The sequence below is a fragment of the Loxodonta africana genome, chromosome 18 (assembly GCF_030014295.1).
Source record: "Loxodonta africana isolate mLoxAfr1 chromosome 18, mLoxAfr1.hap2, whole genome shotgun sequence".
Classification (NCBI taxonomy): Eukaryota; Metazoa; Chordata; class Mammalia; order Proboscidea; family Elephantidae; genus Loxodonta; species Loxodonta africana.
The window spans coordinates 70594923-70601177 of NC_087359.1; positions in this window are offsets into that span (position 1 = coordinate 70594923).

Sequence of the window (6255 nt, forward strand, 5' to 3'; positions counted from 1 at the left end):
TTGTTGTAGCCACTGGGTCAATCCACCTCGTTGAGGGTCTTCCTCTTTTCTGCTGACCCTGTACTCTGCCAAGCATGATGTCCTTCTCCAGGGACTGATCCCTCCTGACAGCATGTCCTAAGTATATGAAATGCAGTCTTGCCATCTTTGCCTCTAAGGAGCATTCTGGCTGCACTTCTTCCAAGACAGATTCGTTTATTCTTTTGGCAATCCATGGTATATTCAATATTCTTCATCAACACCACAATTCGAAGGCCTCACCACTTCTTCAGTCTTCCTTATTCATTGTCCAGCTTTCACATGCATATGATGCGATTGAAAATACCATGGCTTCGGTCAGGCGCATCTTAGTCTTCAGGGTGACATCTTTGCTCTTCAACACTTTGAAGAGGTCCTTTGCAGCAGATTTACCCAATGCAATGCATCTTTTGATTTCTTGACTGCTGCTTCCATGGCTGTTGATTGTGGATCCAAGTAAAATGAACTCTTTGACAACTTCAATCTTTTCTCCATTTATCATGCTGTTGCTCATTGGTCCAGTTGTGAGGATTTTTGTTTTCTTTGTGTTGGGGTGCAATCCATACTCAAGGCTGTGGTCTTTGATCTTCATTAGTAAGTACTCAAGTCCTCTTCGCTTTCAGCAAGCAAGGTTGTGTCATCTGTATAATGCAGGTTGTTAATGAGTCTTCCCCCAATCCTGATGCCCCGTTCTTCTTCATATAGTCCAGCTTCTCGTATTATTTGCTCAGCATACAGATTAAATAGGTATGGTGAAAGAATACAACCCTGACGCACACTTTTCCTGACTTTAAACCAATCAGTATCCCCTTGTTCTGTCTGAACAACTGCCTCTTGATCTATGTAAAGGTTCCTCATGAGCACAATTAAGTATTCTGGAATTCCCATTCTTCGCGATGTTATCCATAGCTTCTTATGATCCACACAGTCGAATGCCTTTGCATAGTTAATAAAACACAGGTAAACATCCTTCTGGTATTCTCTGCTTTCAGCCAGGATCCATCGGACATCAGCAGTGATATCCCTGGTTCCATGTCCTCTTCTGAAACCAGCCTGAATTTCTGGCAGTTCCCTGTCGATATGCTGCTGCAGCTATTTTTGAATGATCTTCAGCAAAATTTTGCTTGCGTGTGGTATTAATTACATTGTTCTATAATTTCCACATTCGGTTGGATCACCTTACTTGGGAATAGGCATAAATATGGATCTCTTCCAGTCAGTTGGCCAGGAAGCTGCCTTCCATATTTCTTGGCATAGACGAGTGAGCACCTCCAGTGCTGCATCTGTTTGTTGAAACATCTCAATTGATGTTCCATCAATTCCTGGAGCCTTGTTTTTCGCCAATGCCTTCAGAGCAGCTTGGACTTCTTCCTTCAGTACCACCAGTTCCTGATCATATGCCACCTCTCGAAATGGTTGAATATTGACTAATTCTTTTTGGTATAATGACTCTGTGTATTCCTTCCATCTTCTTTTGATGCTTCCTGCATCATTTACTATTTTCCTCGTGCAATCCTTCACCAGTGCAACTCAAGGCTTGAATTTTTTCTTCAGTTCTTTCAGCTTGAGAAACGCCAAACGAGTTCTTCCCTTTTGGTTCTCCATCTCCAGCTCTTTGCACATGTCATTATAATACTTTATTTTGTCTTCTCCAGTCGCCCTTTGAAATTTCCTGTTCAGTTCTTTTACTTCATCAATTCTTCCTTTTGCTTTAGCTGCTTGACTCTCAAGAGCAATTTTCAGAGTCTCCTCTGACATCCATCTTTGTCTTTTCTTTCTTTCCTGTCTTTTCGATGACCTCTTGCTTTCTTCATGGATGATGTCCTTGATGTCATTCTACAACTCGTCTGGTCTATGGTCTCTAGTGTTCAATGCATCAAATCTATTCTTCAGATGGTCTCTAAATTTAGGTGGGATATACTCAAGGTCATATTTTGGCTCTCGTGGACTTGTTTGATTTTCTTCAGTTTCAGGTTGAACTTGCATATGAACAATTGATGGTCTGTTCCACAGTCGGCCCCTGGCCTCGTTCTGACTGATGATATTGAGGTTTTCCATCGTCTCTTTCCACAGATGTAGTCAATTTGATTTCTGTGTGTTCCGTCTGGCGAGGTCCATGTGTATAGTCGCTGTTTATGTTGGTGAAAGAAGGTATTTGCAATGAAGAAGTCGTTAGTCTTGCAAAATTCTATCATTCGATCTGTGGCATTGTTTCTATCACCAAGGCCATATTTTCCAACTCCTGATCCTTCTTCTTTGTTTCCAACTTTCGCATTCCAATCGCCAGTAATTGTCAATGCATCTTGATTGCATGTTCGATCAATTTCAGACTGCAGCAGCTGATAAAAATCTTCTATTTCTTCATCTTTGGTCCTAGTGGTTTGTGCATAAATTTGAATAATAGTCATATTAACTGGTCTTCCTTGTAGGCGTATGGCTATTATCCTATCACTGACAGCGTTGTCCTTCAGGATAGATCTTGAAACGTTCTTTTTGATGATGAATACAACACCATTCCTCTTCGAGTTGTCATTCCCAGCGTAGTAGACTATATGATTGTCTGATTCATAACGGCCAATACCAGTCCATTTCAGCTCACTAATGCCTAGGATATCGATGTTTATGCATTCCATTTCATTTTTGACAATTTCCAATTTTCTTAGATTCATACTTCGTACATTCCAGGTTCTGATTATTAATGGATGTTTGCAGCTGTTTCTTCTCATTTCGAGTCACACGGCATCAACAAATGAAGGTCCTGAAAGCTTTACTCCATCCACATCATTAAGGTCGACTCTACTTTGAGAAGGCAGCTCTTCCCCTGTCATCCTTTGAGTGCCTTCCAACCTGGGGGGCTCATCTTCCAGCACTATATCAAACAATGTTCTGCTGCTATTCATAAGGTTTTCACTGGGTAATGCTTTTCAGAAGTACTCTGGCAGGTCCTTCTTCCTAGTCTGTCTTAGTGGAAGCTCAGCTTAAACCTGTCCTCCATGGGTGACCCTGCTGATATCTGAATACCGGTGACATAGCTTCCAGCATCACAGCAACATGCAAGCCCCCACAGTACGACAAACTGACAGACACGTGGGGGATATTCACCCTATCATATCATAACAAAAGTCTTAAATTAGCTCCAAGTCCAAAATCCAAAAAATTCCTCTTCATCTGTGAATTCTAGAATACACATTATCTGCTTCCAAGTACAATGGTGGAATAGGCACAAGGGAGACATTTCCATTACAAACGGAAGAAACTGGAAGGAAAGAAGGGGTAACAGGCTCCAAGCAAGTCAGCAGAACACATTACATTAGCCCTCAAGTCTTGAAAATAACCCTCTGTTCTCTGAGACCATTTAGACAATGGACTTGCCCTTCAGATTCTAGCTATTGGCCATACTCTCTGGATTCTGAGTGAAGGCCCCTTGGCCCTGGGCTTCAGCTCCGCCTCCCAGGCTCACTGGAATGGCAACTCTGCTCTCTCAGTTTTGAGCCCCATTCTCTTACTCCATCTGAGTGGCAACTCCATCCTTTGAGACCCCAGAGGTCATGGCTATACTGAGGCAGCTCTGCGTTCTGTCCTCCTTGTCTCTTCAGCTTCTGCTTTCTTGTTCCTGGGCCTCTCAGGTCCTTGGGCCTTGCTGCCTATGTATGCCCTCCTGGGACACGTGTTCCAAAGCTTTGTAGCTCCACTGATAAGTGCCTAAAGGCACCCCACTCCACCAGACTTGAAGGCACTCAGCTCTCTTGCTCTGTCGGTCAGAAAGTCTAGTTCCACTGATAAGTGCCCAGGGACACCTCACTCCGCCAGGGAGCCTCCTGCGCAAAGGCACCCAGCTCTCTCGCTCCGTGGGTCGGCCGTAGCTCTGTCTGGTACAAGTCTCCTGGTTCTGCTGCTGCCATTTCTCTGCTGCTGCTATTTTCCTGGTGCTGATTCTTGCCATCTGTTCCATCTCCAGTGTAACAGCTTTCCTCACTTCCATCTGAGTCCGCACCAGAGTTGACTTTAACATCCATAATTCCACCAACAGTCTCTTCAGGATAATCTAGCCTTTTACTATTAGACACTTTAAAACTCTTTCAGCCTCTATCTATTCACAGTTTCAAAACTGCTTCCACATTTTAGATATCTGTTAGAGCAAAACCCCATGCCCGGTACCAAATTCTGTCTTAGTCATCCAGTGCTGCTATGACAGAAATACCACAAATGGATGGCTTTAACAAAGAGAAATTTATTCTCTCACAGTCTAGGAGGCTAGAAGTCCAAATTCTGGGTGCCAGCTCCAGGGGAAGGGTTTTTCTCTATGTTGGCTCTGGAGGAAGGTCCTTGTCATCAATATTCCCCTTCTCTAGGAGCTTCTTGGGGCAGGTATCCTGAGTTCAAAGGATGCGCTCTGCTCCCAGCTCTGCTTTTTTGGTGGTAGAAGGTCCCCCTATCTCTGTGCTCATTTCTCTTTTTTATACATAAATACACTCACACACAGCCTTGGTGATAGAAAACCAAAAGTGAAGAACATACTCAGCATTTCTCAAGATGAAAGAAGAAAAAATTCAAGCCTCAAATTGCAATATTGAAGGATCATATGAGCAAAATATTGAACAATGCATGAAGCATTACAAGAAGATGGAAGGAATACACAGTCACTGAGCCAAAAAGAATTGGGTGACATTTAACCATTTTCAGGAGGTAGCATATAGTCAAGAACTGATGGTATTGAAGGAAAAAATCCAAGCTGCACTGAAGGCACTAGGGAAAAACAAGGCTCCAGGCACTGGTGGAATTGAGATGTTTCAACAAACAGATGCAACGCTGGAGGCATTCATTCATTTATGCCAAGGAATTTGGAAGACAGCTACCTGGCCAGCCAACTAGAAGAGATCCATATTTGTGCCCATTCCAAAAAAAGATCATCCAACAGAATGCAGAAATTATTGAACAATATCATTAATATCACACATAAGTAAAATTTTGCTGCAGATAATTCAAAAGCAGTTGCAGCAGTAGATCAACAGGGAGCTGCCAGAAATTCAAGCTGGATTCAGAAGAGGACATGAAACGACGGATACCTTTACTGATGTCGGATCCATCTTGGCTGAAAGCAAATACCAGGAAGATGTTTGCCTGTGTTTTATTGACTATGCAAAGGCATTCGACTAGATCGTAACAAATTATGGATGACATTGGGAAGAATGGGAATTCCAGAACACTTAATTTTGCTCATGTTGAAGCTGTACATAGATCAAGAGGCAGCCATTTGAACAGAACAAGGGGATATCACGTGGTTTAAAATCAGGAAAGGTGTGTGTCAAGATTGTATTCTTTCACCATACTTATTCAATCTGTATGCTGGGCAAATCTGAGAAACTGGACCATATAAAGAATGCAGCATCAGAATTAGAGGAAGACTCATTAACCTGTGATGTGTAGATGACACAACCCTGTTTGCTGAAAGCGAAGAGGACTTGAAGCACTTACTGATGAAGATCAAAGACTCAGCCTTCAATATGGATTACACCTCAACATAAAGAAAACAAAAATCCTCATAACTGGACCAATAAGCAACATCATGATAAACTGAGAAAAGATTGAGGATGTCAAGGATTTCATTTTACTTGGGTCCACAGTCAATACCCATGGAAGCAGCAGTCAAGAAACCAAACGACGACGTATTGCGTTGGGCAAACTTGCTCCAAAAACCTCTTTAAAGTGTTCAAAAGCAAAGATGTCACTTTGATGACCAAGATGTGCCTGACCCAAGCCATGGTATTTTTAATTGCATCATGTGCATGGGGAAGCTGGACAATGAATTAGGAAGACCGAAGAAGAATTGATGCATTGAATTATGGTACTGGTGAAGAATATTGACTATACCATGACCTGCCAAGAGAACGAACAAGTTTGTCTTGGAAGAAGTACAGCCAGAATCCTCCTTAGAAGTGAGGATGGCAAGACTTCATCTCACATACTTTGGGCATGTTATCAGGAAGGACCAGTCCCTGGAGAAGGACATCATGCTTGATAAAGTAGAGGGTCAGCAAAAGAGAGGAAGACCCTCAAGGAGACGGATTCACACAATGGCTGTCAATCCAAGATCACGAGGATGACGCAGGACTGGGCAGTGTTTCTTTCTGTTGTACATAAGCCGGAACCGACTCAACAGCACCTAACGACAACACATATATTTATATACACACAGAGAGATAGATATGGAAATACATATAGATGTACATTGGTATG